At 40.8% G+C, this 21564-nt stretch overlaps 1 long non-coding RNA gene across 1 annotated transcript in view; it reads left to right on the top strand.

Annotated features, from left to right (window-relative positions):
• The first annotated feature begins 9 nt into the window (after window positions 1-9).
• LOC126593933 (uncharacterized) overlaps window positions 10-21564 on the top strand; it is a 31223-nt gene continuing 9668 nt past the window's right edge. Inside the window, exon 1 of the long non-coding RNA XR_007613064.1 lies at window positions 10-75. This is a non-coding gene — a long non-coding RNA (uncharacterized LOC126593933). The remainder of the gene's footprint in view (window positions 76-21564) is intronic.

The raw sequence follows: 21564 nt of genomic DNA, 5'->3' as shown, positions 1-21564 counted from the left end.
ATTCACCCATTGTGCCTTTATTTATAGTAGTAGAAAGGGTAAAACCTTTCCCTTTAGGATTACAACATTTAATAGGTAATATAGTCCTAATAGGAATATAAGATACACTCCCAGATTCCCTAGGATTTACACAATCACATTCATATTCTAAATATGACTGCAACACTCCCCCTTGAGTGTGTAAATACTCAACAAACCATCGTATCAGATCTTCAGCAGATAATATAGAATAGCTGATAAAGTCATCGGCACAACGGGTGATCATGAGTCTCAAATTTACTTTGAAGTATGCATTTGTAAAAACTCACAAAGACCTCGCTATGGTAAAACTCAAGGAATGGGGAAAACCCATAGACTAAGGAGAAAAGTAAGAAAGTATGCATAATGTCTAAACACTCGTCAAACTGGACAAAGGTAGTGAACTCATCGGAGTATGATCATCCCGGGATTGGTGCCTCATTAAAACCTCGTTAGGTAGCAAAAATCAAGTGGGAAAAATGCTCCTAAACGTAGGAAAAAGAGTACATTAAGATCATGTGAGTATACTTCTAGATACTCTCCCTGAGTTAGACATAACTTCTAAATAAGAGAACTACAAGCGATTCAACTCAGATAATTTACGCATACCAATTCCTTGGACGAGCTTCTAAAATGTAAACTTGGGCAATGACTTGGTAAAGAGATCGGCCGGGTTGTCCTCAGAACGAATTTGCTTGACTTCAATGTTCTAATGCTGCTGTTGCTGGTATGAGTAAAAGAACTTTGGCGCTATATGCTTGGTGTTGTCTCCCTTGATGTATCCCTTTTTCAGCTGCTCGATACATGCTGCATTGCCTTCAAAGATCGTCGTAGGAAGGTTAACGACTGATGTAAGACCACTAGTGCTTCAAATATGTTCCATAACTTCTCTCAACCAAAAGCACTCATGCGATGTTTCATGTAGGGCAAGAATATCAGCATGGTTAGACGAAGTTGCAACTAGCGTTTGCTTGGTAAACCTCCAAGATATAGCGGTGTCTCCAACGGTAAAGACATAACCCGTTTGAGAACGTGCTCTATGTGGGTCAAACAGATATCCAGCATCTGCGTAACCAGTAAGGCGAGAATCAATCCGAGGGCCATAGAGGGCAGCAACACTTGGAGATTCACGGGTATAGAACAAGCCCAAATCCGTAGTACTTTTGAGGTAGCAGAAAATGTCTTTAACACCATTCCAGTGCCTACGTGTGGGCACATTGCTATATCTAGCCAATAGATTCACAACAAAGGAGATGTCAGGTCTAGTGCACTTAGCCAAGTACAATAAAGCCCCAATTGCACTTAGGTAAAGAACTTCAGGTTCCAAAATCTCTTCCTCATCCTCCTTTGGACAAAAGGGATCTCGTTTAGCATCTAGAGTCCGAACGACCATGGGTGTACTTAAAAGCTTCGCTTTATCCTCATTAAAACGTCGTAACACCTTTTAGGTGTAGTTCGATTGATGTACTAGGATTCCATCTGAACAATGCTCGATCTCCAGGCCGAGACAATATTGAGTTTTCCCAAGATCATTCATCTCAAATTCCGATTTCAAGTGTGTAGCAATTTCCTCAAGCTCTGCGTGAGTTCCAATGAGGTTCATATCATCGACATAAACTGCAACGATTGCAAATCCAGAATGTGACTTCTTTATGAACACGCATGGGCATAGTTCGTTGTTCACATAACCCTGACTTGTCAAATATTCACTCAGACAGTTATACCACATCCGCCCGGATTGTTTTAATCCGTAGAGTGACATCCTCAACCTAATTGAGAGAGTGTTCTATGGTCTAGAACTATTTGAGCCAGTCAATGGAAGTCCTTCTGGAACTTTCATATAAATTTTCGTATCTAGATCCCCTTAGAGATACGCGGTTACCACATCCATAAGCTGCATATTCAGTTTTTCGAAAACTACCAAACTGATTAGGTAGCGGAACGCTATAACGTCCATTACGGGGGAATACATCTCCTCATAATCAATCTCTAGGCGCTGAGAGAAGCCTTGCGCTACAGGCGTGCATTGTATCACACTATTTCATTCTTCTCATTACACTTCCTCATGAAAACCCACTTGTAGCCAACGGGCTTCATGCATGGTGGTGTATGAATGATAGTTCAAAATACCTTACGTTTCGCGAGCGAATCGAGTTCGACCTGGATTGCTTGTTTCCAGTTTGACCAATAGGTTCTACATCGGCATTCATCGACGAAACGTGGTTCAATATCATCGCTAAGAATGATGTCAGTAGCTACTGAGTACGAGAATGCATCGTCTACGATCATCTCATTCCTATTCCAAACCTCATCTAATACTGTGTAGTGGACCGAAATCTCGTGATTCTCGGGAAGCCGGCATGTTTCATCTGAAGCATCACCATAATCTAGAATAACCTCATGCGTTGGAACGGATGAGTGAGCGATGGTCAGATTTAAACTAGGGTCACTAGTTGGTGCCATTTTCCTCTTCCGGGGTTGTGAATCCTTTGAACCAAGGGGTCTGCCATGCTTTAGGGTCGGAGCAGATGATTGGCTAGCCGCCAATGTACCTTGCCGCATAGAAGTTATGGCCTCCCCTCCTTCGAGGACTGTCCAGCCTTCCCAGGCGGGTTGTTGACGTACATGGGTTACATCTATCCTTGTGGGTGTGTTTGCAGCGAGTATATGTGATCTTGTCACCTTTGCTAGATCATTAAAAGCATCCGGCATGCTTTGAGCAATGCTCTGAAGATCTATAATTCGACAACCTCAGTTTCAAACAAGGCAGTGCAGGGATCTAAATGAGACATAGTGGGAGCATACCACGACAATTTGCGGTGTTCTATGGGAACTTTAGCATGCTTATCTCCCCTTAATGACGAAAAGACTGTCTTATCAAAGTGACAATCCGCAAAACGTGCAGTAAAGAGATCTTTTGTCAATGATTCTAAGTATCAAACAATTGATGGCGAATCATAACCGACATAGATTCCCATTTTTCTCTGAGTACCCATTTTAGTACGTAGCGGCTGCGCTATTGGCACATAAATGGCGCACCCAAACACCCGTAAATGCGAGACGTCAGGCTCGTATCCAGTGACCAACTGTAACCGTGAATGGTCGGGGCCTCAGGCGAACCAACATAACTGCGTGCAATATTGCATAGCCCCAGGCAGATACTGGCAGTTTGGTTCACATAACCAAAGTCCGAGTTATCAATTGAAGGCGCTTTATGAAAGCTTCTGCCAGGCCGTTTTGGGTGTGAACATGAGGTATATGATGTTCCATATTTATCCCTACTGACATGCAATAATCGTCAAAAGTCTGTGACGTAAACTCTCCAGCATTATCCAGTCGAATCGACTTGATCAAATAATCAGGGTGGTGAGCCCTTAGCTTAATGATTTGAGTTAGGAGTTTAGCAAATGCGGCGTTGCGTGTGGACAATAAGCAAACATGTGACCATCTTGTTGATGCATCAACCAACACCATAAAGTATCTAAATGGTCCGCATGTTGGTTGGATAGGTCCACAAATGTCCCCTTGAATCCTCTAAAGAAATTTAGGAGGGTCGTGAATAATCTTTGTATATGAGGGTTGAGTATTCAACTTCCCTAAAGAACACGCTTTGCATGGTGGGAGTCCAACATAAGGATGTGTTGACCCTAAAAACTACCAAGCCTACGTGGCGCGCAGGCCGAGTAATCTATAAGCTAACTACGTCCTTCGGTTGAATGAGGGGCGTGGCAACTCGTCGACCGAGCTCGACCGAGGAGTAAAATTTGTTGATGTTGCGTTGGGTGCGCGGCTGACTTCTGCGTCCTGCGATTGCGACCGAGGAAGGAACACGTCTCGGCCTCTTGGGTTCTCGAACCTGAAGACAAGGCTACTATTCTTATGAAGTTCACGAATCGTCATCGTTGGATTCGGTCACAATGATGGTATTTGTCAGAGTAAACTCACGCCGAATCGACACCAAAGTGTAAGGGCACAAATACTCAAAGCGGATATAAGTCTTAATAGTGAACGTGGTTCGACCATCTGAATGCCGAACTCTAAATCCCACTTGAGAGTATCCAATCATAAAATAACTCGGCATGCAATGCGCCGAGCTCAGTAAGTTGTAACACCTCACCTCGCCGAAAAGGCTAATGAGATGACCTCGATCAATAAGGATTCAGAAATCCTTCTCGACCAAGACTTGGATAGGTAACCAACCGTCATCGCCACAATGTTGTTGATGCCACCGGAAGATGCTGCGAGATCGGCTGATTCTACGGCGACAGAGCTATCTATGCCGACTGAAGATATCACCGGTTGCTTTCACAGTGCTGTTGATGCCAACGGAAGATGTGTCAGTGAAAAGAGAAAATAAAAAAAATCTCAAAGTTGTTGAGAGAGTTTGCGTAGGGCAATTGTGTGTTGAGTTGGGAGGGTTGAACAATTCACAGCCTCTTCTATTTATAGCATCAGATACTTCCTAAGTAGAGTTAATCCGAGTAGTTAAACCCTACTCGGATTAGAACTTCTTCTTCTAATCAAACACCATCTCGAGTACTCCTACTCCCATCAGGATTTTGGACCTAGCCTTTCTATCAGGCTGTATTCAAAATGTGTCTCGACCTCCTCATCTCACCGGGACTCCTTATCACATCAGGATTTCTGTTAAACGCAGAATTTCCCACTCATCTTCCTTATCCAGACCGCTTCTTTTCCTAATGGGGCTCGACCGACTCTAATTAAGTGGCCCATGAACAAGACGACCCCTAACAATAAATCCTTCCGGGCCGAGAATGATTCCACACTCGGCCCAAACCAATATTTTGGGCCTAAACATTGCCCCCTCGCTTCTGAGATCTTCGACCTAAATTCTCTGGTCGAGCTCCGACCTTGAAGAAGTGAAACTAATACTCAGAATCCAAATACTCTATTTCCAAGGCGCATTTATGGAGCACGATTGCACGATCTTGATCCTGCTAACCAATCCACCACGTGGCATCCTTTAACACGGCTAACCCCTAATAGTGACGTTTAAAGTGTGCGGCTCATTGAACCGTCTTACCATCATGACCTTGTTGCTAAACAACCATGCCACCTTGATCCGCGAACCATTCAGCATCGTGCAGACGCCAAAACGTCTTTCACCGTAAACTCGCCGCCACACGCAATCGTGTGCCCCCCAAAACACGAAACCTTTGATCTTCTCAACTGGATTCTCTGAATGTTCATAATGATTAGCGAATTCTTCAATCGATTTTACCCTTCATTTTGAATTTCAAACGATTGCTCTTCCTTCCACAATTCTATAAATACTGAAATTCTCTCATTTATACTGTACGTTTTCAAATTCTCTGAAATTTCTTGCCATCACTCTCCAGTGAATCCCCTTCTTCCAGATCTTCGTCTTCAAACCCCCAACCCAGAAAACTCCTCTCGTGTCGCATCTTCAACCCACTTACAATGGCATTCTTCATCTCCAAGCTTTCCAAGGAATGTGACCAATGCCAAAAAATTATTGATCGAAGTTCGATTAAAACCATACGTTTTGAAAGTGACATGAGCACCCATCATCAAATCCTTGGTCCTCTCTTCAAAACGGCGGTACCACCAACCATCACTGAACTTCTCAAGAAGCACTGCCTATCACCTTTGCTGCAAGGGTTTGAATGGTTGAAGTGGGACTTGGCAAAGCCTCAAGGTTCATGGCCCTCGACCACTACAGCCTAGGCAGCTTGGGTCGTACGAATGGAAAAACTCTTCGACGAGCAATGGAAAGACCTAGGCATCTACGACGCCATTCACTTCTCATCCATAGAAGTCGTCCTGGACAAAGAGTTCCTCCTAGCAGCCTTATGTTTCTGGTGTTCGGCCACCAACACCACGATCCTCCCTCTCAACCCCATTGGTCACACCATCCTTGACATTACTGCCATCTTGGGGACTTCCCCGACTGGAATCCCAATCGACGCCGCCCTCTCTGGGTACCCGTCGAACCTTGACCTAAAGGCACTTTTCGACAAACGGGCCCTTGAGACGCTGAGCGGTGAAGGCCAAGCACCCTCGAAAGAAAATGTTCACAAACTTCATAAGAACTTCTTCAACTATAACACCCTCTATCTCTATTTTGTCGGCCGAGGAGAAGAGGCTTTGCGATAAGGGGAACACGAGGCTTTCCTCTTTTATTAGTATAACAAATTTATCTGTTGTACCAAATCCAATAAGTGTCTGGTCGAAAACATGCCAGTGGCCGAAGCCCTAGCTAGCGGTCACACTCTGGCACTCATCCTAGCCATTCTCGCCCATCTCCTACGCTACTTGGCCGAGACGATCCTAGATAAGGTCGACCCGCACTAGAATGGTCCCCTCTGGGTCTTCCAACTCTAGCTGCAGGTCTACTTCGCCCCTCTTCGGCCAACGATTGCTGATTTCTCGCCCACGGAAGCGCTCGGCCCTCAGCTGGCTTCTCGACTAACACCTCCTCACCAAGCTAAAGAGGTGTTCAGATACTTTTTCGCTCTCGACAATCTTTCTAACGACGAGTTCTTGATCTGTCGTCGTTGAGAATACCCTTCATCGATCAAGTTTCCTACATCAGCGTGGGGCATAGATGAAGATGTTGACCTTCGTCAATCTTGAGGGTCTTTTGTGCTTACCCGCGACCTGCCTCTCGGCTGTGATGGTCGCCGAGCGGGTTGGGAAGTGTATCATCCCAACTTCCTCGCTCGGCAGCTTAGCTACCTCCAAGGTTACCCGGTCCCCCTTCTCTCCTCACGATCCATCATAAGCCGCGGACGCGAACCTGGTTCTTCAGAAAAGGAATGCAATGACGCCAAAAATGAGTTCCATGAAAGATGCCAAAAATTTCTCCTTCGACCGGTCAGTCCAAAATCTCTTAGCACCGATACCTTTGGCGATTGGTGGGAAGAATACACTCATAGCTTTTTCAGCGCACCAGTCGAAGATGTCATTAACAAGATCTTCGGCGATCGTCCTCATAAGGCTCCTGCTCCTCAACCTATAGAGGCTACCTTTGGTATATAGCTTCCTTTATATATTTAGATATATATATCCTTATTGTTATTGACTTGGCTTTCAATTCTCAGGCAGCCGAGCGTCGAAAAAGGTAGAAGCGATGGCTGCAATTGCAGCCAAGAAAAAGGCAATCCCTTCTTCTAAGCCGAGCAAACGACCCCGACAGGAAACTAAGACGGCCGCTGCAGTCCCTCGTCCTACAAAACGCGTCAAGAAATTGGCAAACAAAGGGCAACGAGAAATTCATGTCATCTCTAGCCAAACGACGGGAACAGCCACTCCCGATGCTTCTCCTTCCACCCCAGCCGTACACATCCCGACGGTCGTGCAGCTGGCTCCTACAAGTCAGGCACCCAAAGCTCGTCCTGACCCTCCAGTCGTGACCGGGCCAAGGAATGCTCCACTGGTCGAGCCAACGACTCCTCCGCCACCAACCGAACCAACCATTTCTCCACTAGTCGAGAAAATGACAGCTCTGGAGCCAATCGTTGCCCCTGTCTTGGAGAAAATGACTTCGGTGGCGAAGAAAACACCCTCCAAGATTCCAAGACAATCAGCGATCATCTTGGAGGTATAATTGTGTGGTTGGTAATTTTCTTCTTCAATTAATGTTAGAATTTCTAACACACTTTATTCCAGGATGACGAGAGTGACGAAATTCCGCTGGAAAGTCATCCTCGACCAACCAATCCACTTCCTGTGTTCGAAACGATCGGCCAGGTTGATCCCCCTGTGGCCGATCATGGAAAGGGTCTTACTGTTGAAACTGAAGCAACGGCGGAGACGCCAATTCATCCACAGGATCAAAACCTAGGCATCATTCCCCAAGAAGCCACTTCTGCCTACGTAAGCACCCTTATTATTGTTCTCTTAATCACTCTCCTGCCTAAGAATTCTAAACCAGAAAAATATTAAATGTCAGGTGCTCGCGTTTTCATTTCACCGAAAATTTTATGCGCCGAGGGGCGTTATCTATATCTCTTGGCCACCTCAGTGGCCGTCAAATGTAGATAACCTTCATCGACCGCGTGAATTGAGAAGTAGCTTAAAACATTGGGCTCGGCCATTGAGCTCTCTAGGTTCGAGCAACGAACCGGTAGACATGGCCGAAGTCTCTTCTCGGCAGGTCTATCATTTCCTCTTCTTATTTTCTGAAGATTTAGCTTATTCTGACGACTCCTTTTCATGCAACCTTCATAGGAAGTCAAATTTAACGCCCTTCTCTCGACCACTTCGAGGGCGGCTGGCCCTTCGGCGACCATAGTCGAGCCTTCCTCGACAGCCGAATGCAACGTGCTTGTTAAGCTACAAGAACTCTTTTCTCTTTCAGCTTCACAAATTCTTGAACGTAAGGGTCTCGACTTCGTGGGTGAGTGTCTTAATGATCTTGCCGTTGAAGGTCTCTTGAGTACTGAAGCCATCACTCAAGCGTCTTCTACCTTGGAGCAAACCTGAGAGTTTTTTGCCATTTTTGAAAAAGATATCCATGTCGAAGCTGACTTGAACGCTGTGACTGCTGCTCGAGACGCCCTTCGCCCAAAAATTGAAGCCTTGAAGTCGAAGAAAGAGAAACTGGTCGACATCAACCGCCAAATTACCGAACTCCAAACTCAAAGGTCGGCAATTGCTTCTAATCTTACGAAAGACTTTAAGTCGAGTGGCAAATCTTGTTTAACCGAATACGGGGCTAAAGTCAAGGAAGTCGAGCAGCTAAAGATGAACAAGTGGAATCGGCAAGCTGAAGTCATAATGGGCGAAGTGAGATGGCTGGAGGTGAAGGTTGTTCTTGAAACTCTTCTCCCTTCTTCGCCCTGAATTTATTTAAATGTAACCTGATCGACCTACTCAATCTGTGTATTCTTCTATCAATCTTAATGAAATGAATTTCTATTCCCGCATTTCCCATGTGACCGAATAGTACTTCTTTAAAAACTTCCCATTGATTGGTAATCTGTGAACTAAACCGGTCCGGTCTTTAAGATGATATGCGCATTTGTCAAAAACCTTATGTATGACGAACGGCCCTTCCCAATTTGGCGACCATTTGCCGAACCTGAGGTCTTTAATTCCTACGGGCAACACCGTTTGCCAAACTAATTCTCCTTCGCCAAATGTTTTCTGTCTAACCTTTTGATTATAGGCTCGCTCAGCAATCTGTTTTTGTGCCACCAGCAGGTTATAAGTGTTAAGTCCGCTTCTTCTAAATCTTCTAACTCCTGTCTCATGGACTAATTATATTCGGCGTTGCACATACTACTTTGTTCAATCATTCGCAACGAATTTATGCTTAACTCGACTGGTAACATTGCATCGTGTCCGTAGGTTAGTGCATACGGGGTTGTCCCGGTCACCGATCGGAGTGATGCTCGATATGCCCATAAAGCCTCATTCAACTTTAAGTGCCACATGCCAGGCCTTTCCTTTATTATTTTCGTGAAAATGCCGATCAACACTTTGTTACTTGAAGGGAAATTTATGAGATTCTAGAATGGGATTTCATAATGACTAACATGCATATACAAATCAAATTTAATATACGAAAGCAGCGAAAGCATTTATAACAAATTATCAAAGCTATAGTCATGCAAATCCCCTTCAAGGTTCATAGGTTTATATATAATGCATCAAAACAATTTTAGAATCAAGAACAAAGTGAAGGTTAGTCTTATACCTCTTGATCTAGACTTAAGACCAAGGATGGACCACCTCCAAGGCCTTTGCTCCTTGAAATCCTTGAGCCTAGCTTCCCTCCTTGCCTCCTCCACTTTGTTACAATGAGTGCTCCTAGGTTCTCTTCAAGTTCCCAAAGTAGGAAACCTCTAAAGATCCTCACCCACTAGTGTAGTGAGAAGGATGAAGGAATAACCAAAAGGGTGTAAGAGATGTTAGTAAAAACCCCCTTTTGGTGGCCGGCCTTTGTGGTTCAAGATGGCTATTTTCTTTTGCCTCTTTTGTTGTTCAAAACTCACAAAAACCCTAATGAACTTTATCTCTATAAAGTTGCTTATATAGACAAAAAGAAAACCTAGTCAACACTTGACTAAATATCTCACCTTTCCTCACCTAAAGTGGCCGGCCCCTTTGTGTTGTTTTTGGGCTTTGGGCTTTTGTTATTTCAAGTCATCCAATGCTTGAATAAAAGCCCAATGGGCCTAATTAAACCCGAACGTTTCTTTAAGCCCAAAACGATCTTTATCGCTTTTATGATTTCTTTAGACTTTTCTAAATTAATCACAACACATAATTAATCCAATTAATTGTTTCCATCATCCATTAGTTACTCACTACAATAGTGTTGTGGTGAACAATCTTTTAGGTTCTAATTAGCAAGGCAGTGAGGTGATTGGCATTAATCCAATTGCTTATATTTAATTCAATCACTTAGTGAATTAAAACCTCATTTTAATTCACCTTTCTTCTTTGACGACTACATCTAATCATCTAGAAGAACTCACAAGCTATGAGTGACATCTAACCATATGTCATAGCTACCCAAGCTAATGTAGAAGTTTATTCAAAGAACCTAGTCAGTTGGAATTACAATGTAATTCAATCCTTCTCTAATACAATACTCTCAATCACATCATTAGGGTATGGATATATCATGTCAAACCCCTAATGTGATTATTCCTTCTTATATGATCCAATTGAGTCGTATAGGAACGCTTTCCTTTATTACGCTCGATACTTCGGCCGAAGATTCCCGAATCATATCTTAGAGTATTCTTCCTCTCTTATCGAGGATTAGAGATTCCTTGTTGCGCATACACTTGCCTTCATGACTAAGTGGCTTAACCCCAATTATGCCGTGGACACCCTCGAATGGGGAGACTTTGACATAATCAAATATTAAGTACTTAACCACAAGACAACGACGATGCCTCAGGTCTAAGGATTACTTACATCTTTCCAACCATTAGAGTTACTTGCTTGACATGTGAGTAGACCTCCATGCAAGTACTCCCGTTTGATTGTGTTCAGTGAACTCATTCCCTTAATGAGCACCTACATACTTGTCTTAGTGTCACAACACGAATGGGGTGAGACTTTCCATCCTTCCAATTGAAGCAGACATAGTATGTACCGGTCTCCGCATTGTCAGTATCCCTCCGACAATCCAACGATCAGGAACCTTTTTGGACATCTGGTTATATGAAGAAGGTCTCTGTAGTCTAACATCATTAGATTACTTCTTCAATCGATCCATTGTCCATGGATACACTATTTAGGACATATTTCGTTTATTGAGATAGTCCTAATTCGTGTCTTTGCCATTTGATGTATAAGATTCATCCATACATCCATATATTTGTCCTGAAAGATTTCTTCCAAAGATTGACTTTCAGGGCATATTTCCAACAATCTCCCACTTGCACTAAAGTCAATCCCTAGTGTATCTTATACATCTTGTTGAGAGAGTTTATGCTCGTAGGTTAACTTGGTTATGTATTAATCCCTTTTATTATTCAAAAGGGGTTTACTTATCTAATGTTTCCAAAACATTAGATGATGTCTCTTTATTGTGTTCGAATACTTTGATGAGACCTTGATTCCATGGCTTGAGCTATCGCCCCATTACGTCGTAGTACTCTACTAACGACCTTATGGTTTGGATTCAATCATGGGTTCTAAAAGAACCCCTTTCATTCAAAACACCTTTTTGAAGCAGTTTCTAAAACTATATATCGACATATATTTCGTTTGTATACTTTATACAAACTTTGCTCCAAGCTTGAGACCATTGTAGTACAATACTAACAATTCATTCATATGATTAGTACTTCATCCATCATGAAGTTCCATTTGTTAAAATGGCTTATTTTCACTTTGGTTAACAACCTAAGTGAATGCACGCTTCCAGAGTCCCACTCTGATGTTTCTTTCTTAAAGGCAATAATACTCTATCAGTTGCTTTGGTTCTGATCCTGGGATATAGTAATATCTTAAAGTGATAAACTCAGTGGTTTCTTCACTTTTGGATATCTACTTCACAAGTCAACACATGTGTCCCTTTTGTGATTTTATGACACATTCATTATAAGGGTTGTGAAAGTGATTTCTTATCACATAGGAAAATGCTTTCTTAAATCTTCAACATTTGAGATTTAATTCCCATATAACATTATTGAGATAGCCTTGCTATATCAGTAAGTCCAATTTCAAGTCTATACTTCAAAATTGACCGTGTCATGTTTTGTCATTTTCGAGTAACATCTATGTTTCATCAAGTCTATCAAATAGACTTTATTCATATCTTGTTGCTCAAATTATGACATCACTCCCACTGGCCTTGTTGTAACTTAGCATTCATTCAAAAATAACACTTATATTTTCTTGATTTGAATGCGTGTTGCTCCCACTAACTTGTCTTGGATCCATTGAGATCCATTAGCTTATTGATGATATCTCAACAATTTTGAGACCATCAACAACCCTAGCTAACACAAGTTATTTAAATGAATCACATACAAAAGAATTCCTTCTAAAGTAATTCCTTTTGAATATGTGACTTGTTTTATCAAGTCTATTCATTTAATTATACGATGTCATACACCATACTAAAAGTTTTAGTCATACTAAGACCTTTAATGTAGTCATATAAGAATTATCTAATTCCTTAGTGGAAGTATGGCTCCTACTAAGGATATAGATACTCAACCATTCCTTCTAGGTGGTTGATATAATTCTCTATCAAAACTACATAGAGCAATATCGTTACATGAGATGTTGAATTTGGATTGTCTAGTTGTTAAACCATATGTTGTGACTCATTTTGAAACTTATTCCCTTTTGTTTCATCAACTTGTCCATATGCTTTGTTATTAGCATGTTCTCATAAAAGAGAATGATGGACAACTCCCAACATATAACCATTTTATGCTAGGTTGACGAAACCAACATTCAAAGACTATTCTTTAAATGTTACACAACATAGATTTTTAACGTTTGAAGAGCTTGAGTCCTTTTAACAATTAAAATTACAAACTCTTAATAATAGTCAAGTACTATTATTCTTTAGACAACTATAAACCAATCACATTCAAGTTTATATCCATTTTCAATCCTCCCACTATTTCTCATGACTTTAATGAGAAATCATTTCATACATTCAAAATGTATAAAAGTGGATTATATTGGTAGAAGACATTGTGTAGTAGCTTTGAAACATTTCAAGCTTATTTGTTTCAATCTTCACTAAGTTTAATGTCTTGTTATTTAAGTGACTAAAGTCTTTAAACCTTTTATAGATTTAGACACTTCTTTCTTGGTTTAATCACTAACACAATTTACATTTTAAAACAATTTTAAGAATGCCCAATTAATTGTTCAAAACTATTAATTGAATCAAGAGTGATCTTGATCATTGTGTTTCAAGTGATAACCTTATAAGAAACGTTTTTCTTATTACTTATATCATTGTAATGTGATCTTCCTTTTCTTCAAGAAAGGATTCTCTAGACTTTTGTCAATTCATATAGAACTCATAAGTGGACAAATGGAACCAAATCTAAAGATTCATTGTATCCTTTTATGTCCTACATGTGAGATCTATCCATAATTGATAAATCTAAAGTTTGGTTTATCACATTACAATTAAGTGATATAACTCTTGTATCTCATCTAGGATACAACAAGACAATTTTCAATTCATAACACTACTTTAAGGAAATAGTATATTAAAAGGGCATACTTCACATTACATTAATATGATAGTTCAAACATTCATAATGTTTAATACAAAAGGTATTAGCTCTATACATTTAGAGACTAATATAAGTGCCTTTATACATTTAGGCACTAATAGTGGCCTTCCATCAAATGAAGCCATATAATTAGTTCTTAACAAAATAAGAAAGTTTAAAGACAATCTTTAAATGCCTAACAAAACTTCCTAAGTAGTTAGCAAAAAACATAGTGGCCGAACCCTTCACCACATTTTCTTGCTTGTTCTTCTTCTACTTGGCTCCTCCACCTATATACAATTATACAAGTGATTAGCCCTTTATATCAAATATAAATATTTAGAAGATCTAACAATTAGAATTGAAGATAAGAACACAAACCATACCTTGTGGCTTGTCCTTAAGAGTTGCAAGGTATAACCTGCAATTCCTCTTCCAATGCCCCTCTTTTCCACAGTGGTGGCAAGTCCCTTTGGGCTCCATTGCCTTCTTTTTCCTCACTCCTCCTTTCGGCTTAGGAGTGGGGGACTTCTTCTCCTTCCCTTTGCCTTTGCCTTGCGGCTTGGCCTTGGAAGAGGATGGCTTATTGTAGGCTACTGCAGCAGTCCCTACAACGTTCTCTTTCTTCATAGTCTTCTCGGCGGTTACTAACATGTTTAGTAACTCGGAGAGAGTGCTATCCATCTTATTCATGTTGTAGTTCATTACGAACTGCGAGAATGAATCAGAAAGAGAAGCCAATATGAAGTCCTGGGCTAATTCCCCGTCAAGTGGAGTACCAAGGTTCTCCAATTGTTCAATGAATCCTATCATCTTCAGTACATGTTGATGCACTGGAGCCCCCTTGACCATCTTGGTCTTCACAAGTTCACAGACAGTGCTAAAGCGACGGTTGCGCGTCCCTTCACCATATAACTCCGTAAGATGGAGTATTATGGAAGATGCACTGTCCATGCCCTCGTGCTGTCTCTGTAGCTCCTCATTCATGGAAGCCAACAGATAGCACTTGGCTTGTGTATCATCCTCAACGTGCTTGTCATACTTAGCACGTTCATCCTCAGTGGCGTCAGGGCCAAGAGGTATGTGAGGTGGAGCCTTGTCTAGTACGTAAACAATTTTCTCCAAGGTTAGGAGAATCTTGACATTACGATACCATGATGGGAAATTGTGCCCCTCTAGGCAATGTTTGTCGAGTATTTTCGCGAGTGTGCTTCCAACCATATCTATATACATAAACAAATAAAATAATTAGATTGATTGTTGTTTAAGTCAAACGATTTGGGTCTTTAAACCGAATGACACCACCCACCATTTTTGGCAAATTCCATATCCCCCATAATGGAATCCGGGAGATTTCAAAGAAAGCTCCTAGCGGGTTATGGGAGGCTCACTATTACCAAGCCCACCTCACGATGATACGATGTCGGCTAGCAACAATAATAATGAGAGGGTACAAGTACCCATTCACAACAACCTCTTGTGATTACCCATCTTTTTGGCCTCTAGAAAATAATACCTCACGATGATACGATGTTGGCATTATGTTTCTTAGTTAAGTTCTTTCCCACCATGCCGGTTTAGCTAGGGGTTCAAGCATGACCTCACGATGATACGATGTTGGCCATACTCGTTGCCTACCTTAACCTCATCAAATGTTTTAAATAAACTCCTCCTGAATATAAGCATGCACTTTGTCACTTCCCCATGATAGGGTGAAGGCGGTGTACAAGTCATAAACGCTTGGAGCTACCACGGTGGAAGGCCACGAAAAAGTGTTCTAAGCACTTTTACGCTTACAACTTAATATTGTTTGGTTGAGGGATTTTAAGGTCTCATCAATTTTATTTATTTAATCACAATCAAATAAATTGTCCTATTATAACTACTAGTCCAAAGTTAATGAATTTAGTAGCATATAATATCCCCACTATTCGTTTTCATAAAACAAATCAATATCAAAACATTTTTCAAAATATTGGAGATATTTATATAACTACTAATTGTATTCATTATAGTCTAGTAGCGTATGATACTCCCACTATTTGTTTTGAGAAAAAACAAATCAATATCAAAAACAAATTTTTCAAATATTGGAAGTAACTACTACTACTATGGTTTTTGCATTCCTTTGAAATTGGACTTTATAGTTATCTTAGGCTCTTGGATGACTATGGACTTATTAGGTTATTGCAACAACGAGCCATCATTGTTGAATATAAACTCGGGGAGGTTGTGTCAATTTAATTACGTGCTTATCAATCCAATTAAAACCATTTTAATTGAGCCATTAGAAATGAAAGACAATCATTCATAGCTAATTTGGGCATTGGACCCTTTTAATCTTTAATCTCATGTCAAAACCCTCTTTTAGTTATGTCTCCTTACCAATAGTTAAAGAAACTCTAGTCTAGCACTAGAGTGAATCCACTAACGAATAGAGATTAAGAAGTAATAAGAATTACAAACCGATTTGTACAAATTCCTATAAATTACATATACTAAAAGGGGAGAGAAAGATTAACGTCAAACGTGACAAGGTCCAATTAAACAGTAATTAAAACACATTCCCAAGGTTCAAACAATTTGATTTTAGCGCCTTATCATATAGCTCAATTATCGTTTAAGGCATAAGTCCAAAGTCATCCATTTTATAACTACCTAAACACATTTAAATAATCATAATGGAATGCAACATAAACATTTAGATTTAGTGCATATGGGCATAATATAATTATGAGTTTAAACAACTAACAAAATTAAAATCAAATATTTTAACTTTCTAGTTAGTAGGGGCCTAAATGTAAATATGAAAAGTTAGGGGTAAAACCGTAAATATTTCAAAGTAAATATCAACTTTTTAAAGATTACAAAATAGCCCCACAAGTGGATAAATCCACTAGGGAGGCCGGCCACATTAAGGGGATGGGAGTTCTCTTACACAATCTTACACAACATGCATTAAAAGCCACATTATGTAAGAAAAATTAAATTTTACTTGTCACTTGGTTTTGCCATTAAAACTTAGGTGAGATGGGTGATGGAAATCCTCCTAGTCAAGTCTAGGGTTTTATAAGTTTTTAATATGGTTATGGATGGTAAGAACATCATCCAAAACCATAAAACCATGCATGAAAACCAATTAAAACTATTTTCACCCAAAACCAAACCATGAACACCAAGAACAAAACCATGAACACAATTTCAAGATTTGTACATTCTTGGTGATTTTTCAAACCCAAAAACAAAAGTGACAAGAACACTACTTTTAAGCTTTAATAGGATGTGTGAGTGGTTTACAATAAAACACAAACACAACCCAAAAAACCACCCCCAAAACCATGCCTTCCCTTTTGAACAAAACCCCAAATTTTGTTCATGACTAATTCTTCAATCATGCATACAAAACAACTTTTACATGCATATCTTTTTCAACTCTTGATTTACATTTTTCAACCATTGAAAAACAAAAGACAAACATACTTTTAAATGAAGAAATAATATGTCAAACTAGTTCTAAACTCATTTTTCATTCATGTATACAAAACACTTTTGCAAACATATCTTTCTCAACTTTTGACTAACATTTTTCAACTATTGAAAAACAAAAGACAAACATACTTTGAATGAAACAATAAATATGTCATGCATAACATTAATACCCATATGCATAAAATCCAAAAGGACACATTATACATAAACCATTGGCTCTGATACCACTTGAAGGGAAATTTATGAGATTCTAGAATGGGATTTCATAATGACTAACATGCATATACAAATCAAATTTAATATACGAAAGCAGCGGAAGCATTTATAACAAATTATCAAAGCTATAGTCATGCAAATCCCCTTCAAGGTTCATAGGTTTATATATAATGCATCAAAACAATTTTAGAATCAAGAACAAAGTGAAGGTTAGTCTTATACCTCTTGATCTAGACTTAAGACCAAGGATGGACCACCTCCAAGGCCTTTGCTCCTTGAAATCCTTGAGCCTAGCTTCCCTCCTTGCCTCCTCCACTTTGTTACAATAAGTGCTCCTAGGTTCTCTTCAAGTTCCCAAAGTAGGAAACCTCTAAAGATCCTCACCCACTAGTGTAGTGAGAAGGATGAAGGAATAACCAAAAGGGTGTAAGAGATGTTAGTAAAAACCCCCTTTTAGTGGCCGGCCTTTGTGGTTCAAGATGGCTATTTTCTTTTGCCTCTTTTGTTGTTCAAAACTCACAAAAACCCTAATGAACTTTATCTCTATAAAGTTGCTTATATAGACAAAAAGAAAACCTAGTCAACACTTGACTAAATATCTCACCTTTCCTCACCTAAAGTGGCCGGCCCCTTTGTGTTGTTTTTGGGCTTTGGGCTTTTGTTATTTCAAGTCATCCAATGCTTGAATAAAAGCCCAATGGGCCTAATTAAACCCGAACGTTTCTTTAAGCCCAAAACGATCTTTATCGCTTTTATGATTTCTTTAGACTTTTCTAAATTAATCACAACACATAATTAATCCAATTAATTGTTTCCATCATCCATTAGTTACTCACTACAATAGTGTTGTGGTGAACAATCTTTTAGGTTCTAATTAGCAAGGCAGTGAGGTGATTGGCATTAATCCAATTGCTTATATTTAATTCAATCACTTAGTGAATTAAAACCTCATTTTAATTCACCTTTCTTCTTTGACGACTACATCTAATCATCTAGAAGAACTCACAAGCTATGAGTGACATCTAACCATATGTCATAGCTACCCAAGCTAATGTAGAAGTTTATTCAAAGAACCTAGTCAGTTGGAATTACAATGTAATTCAATCCTTCTCTAATACAATACTCTCAATCACATCATTAGGGTATGGATATATCATGTCAAACCCCTAATGTGATTATTCCTTCTTATATGATCCAATTGAGTCGTATAGGAACGCTTTCCTTTATTACGCTCGATACTTCGGCCGAAGATTCCCGAATCATATCTTAGAGTATTCTTCCTCTCTTATCGAGGATTAGAGATTCCTTGTTGCGCATACACTTGCCTTCATGACTAAGTGGCTTAACCCCAATTATGCCGTGGACACCCTCGAATGGGGAGACTTTGACATAATCAAAGATTAAGTACTTAACCACAAGACAACGACGATGCCTCAGGTCTAAGGATTACTTACATCTTTCCAACCATTAGAGTTACTTGCTTGACATGTGAGTAGACCTCCATGCAAGTACTCCCGTTTGATTGTGTTCAGTGAACTCATTCCCTTAATGAGCACCTACATACTTGTCTTAGTGTCACAACACGAATGGGGTGAGACTTTCCATCCTTCCAATTGAAGCAGACATAGTATGTACCGGTCTCCGCATTGTCAGTATCCCTCCGACAATCCAACGATCAGGAACCTTTTTGGACATCTGGTTATATGAAGAAGGTCTCTGTAGTCTAACATCATTAGATTACTTCTTCAATCGATCCATTGTCCATGGATACATTATTTAGGACATATTTCGTTTATTGAGATAGTCCTAATTCGTGTCTTTGCCATTTGATGTATAAGATTCATCCATACATCCATATTTGTCCTGAAAGATTTCTTCCAAAGATTGACTTTCAGGGCATATTTCCAACATTACTCGCTTCGGCCTGCCCATTTGCTTATGGGTAATACGGTGTAGACTGTTCAAGCTGAATTTTCAAACTTGCCGTACATTCTTTAAACCTCTCGACTGTAAAAATTGTGCCATTGTCAGTTATGATCGTTTCTGGTACGCCGAATCTGGTCACGATGTGTTCTTCCACAAAGTCGCAAACATCTTTAGACATTAACTCGGCATACGATTTCGCTTCGACCCACTTAGTGAAGTAATCGGTTGCTACCAGTATCCATGCATGTTTGGCAGCCCCAGAAGATGGTGTGATTTTACCGACTACGTCCATAACCCATCATCTAAACGGCCATGGTTTAGTGATCGAGTGTAATGACTTGGCCGGGACCCTTTGTATAGAACCATGAATCTGACACTATATGCACCCTCGTGCGAACTCGATACAATCCTTTAATATACTTGGCCAAAAGTAGCCATGTCGTCGAAGCAGCCATCGCATTTTACGTCCGGACTGATAAGCTCTGCAAATCCCTTCATGGACCTCTGTGATTGCCTGAGCAACCTCTTGGGGGCCGAGGCATAGCAGTAATAAACCATCCTTACCTTTTCGGTATAACTCATTTTGATACACGACATAGTTTGTGGCATGAACTCTTGTCTTGCGATCGTGTTTGCCATTGGGGTTGTCAAGATACCGCATAATGGGCATTCGCCAGTCATCTGGTATTGCCTCGATGGCATAAACATTTATAGGGTCTTGTCGGTCTAACAACGAAGGTAAAGACATGACTCTTGTGCGTATCACGTTATCGCGTCGGAGGACTTGCTGGTTAACCAAGGCCGAGTATAACCGTCGTAACACGGGTATTTCTCGACCTAGCTTACCCCTTAAGAGTTGTGCACCGGAGGCGATTTGAGCCAATTCATCTGCATCGGTGTTATGAATCCGGGACATATGTTCAAAGGTAATACCGACGAAGGATTCGGCCAAATAGCTGGCAACCATGTGGTAAGGTGCCAGGGTACAACTCATGCACCGAAAAAAACCATTAAGTTGGTTAATCACAAGTTCGGAGTCACCGAAGATGAGGGCACGGGTCGCCCGTAAGTTGTGAAGGATACCAAGGTCGATGATAATGGCTCGAGTACCAACGATCATGGTGTAGGGATTGAATAACAATTCCAGCACTAGCCGAAGATAAAGTACTCGAGCCATCAAAGTACATCGTCCAGTAATTATCACGCGTTTCAACCATGCCGATTTCGATGTCGTTGCCCTCGAAGCTATACGGTGAGGGATGGTGGGCGAGGAAATCAGCCAGTGCTTGACCTTTGACAGCTTTCTGGGGCATATATTGCAAGTTGAATTCAGACAGCGCCATTGTCCATTTCCCAATTCGACCTTTTACTATTAGTCGAGTGAGCATGTAGCGGATGATGTCGGTCTGGGTAATAACTTGGGTGACCGACGGGAGCATGTAATGCCTAAGCTTTGATGCGGTGAAAAATAAAGCGAGGTAAAGCTTCTTGACGGCAGAATAATTGATCTCCAATTGGTGAGATTTCGACTAAGATAAAAAATGGCTTGTTCCCGGTCGATTTCGTTCTCTTGCGTAAGAAGACAACCGATGGATTCTTCGGCCCCCGAAATATATAGCTTGAGAGGCTTACCGCGCCGAGGTGGGACAAGGACAAAGGGCATTGTAAGGGAGACCTTGATTTGCGTAAAAGCTGTTTGATGCTCGTCACCCCACTCAAATTTGTCGGAGTCCTTAAGTTTCAACAACGTAGAAAACGCTTTCATTTTGCCCGTCGAATTTGATATGAATCGGCGAAGAAAATTTATCTTGCCGAGTAAGGGCTGTAGTTGCTTCTTCGTCGTCGGTGATGGGGCATTGATGATTGCACGTGCTTTATTTTCATCTACTTCAATCCCGTGGTGATGCACGAGGAAACCTAAAAAATTACCCGCGGACACGCCGAAGCACATTTGGTAGGGTTCATTTTGAGGTTATGCTGGCGCATGCGAATGACAGCCTGTCGTAGATCATCTAGATGGGCTGCCAGCATTTTGACTTGATTACAACATCGTCAATGTAAACTTCGACGATGGTGCCAATCAAATCATGAAAGATGGTATTCATTGCTCATTGGTATGTGGCCCCAGCGTTCTTGAGGCCGAATGGCATGACAACCCATTCGTATGTGCCGAGTGCCCCCGGGCAGCGAAAGGCAGTCATGTGGACGTCGGCTTTGG

Source organism: Malus sylvestris, chromosome 12 (assembly GCF_916048215.2).
Source record: "Malus sylvestris chromosome 12, drMalSylv7.2, whole genome shotgun sequence".
Classification (NCBI taxonomy): domain Eukaryota; kingdom Viridiplantae; phylum Streptophyta; class Magnoliopsida; order Rosales; family Rosaceae; genus Malus; species Malus sylvestris.
The sequence above is the reverse complement of the archived record's forward strand: the minus strand, read 5'-3'. Positions and strand labels throughout refer to the sequence as shown.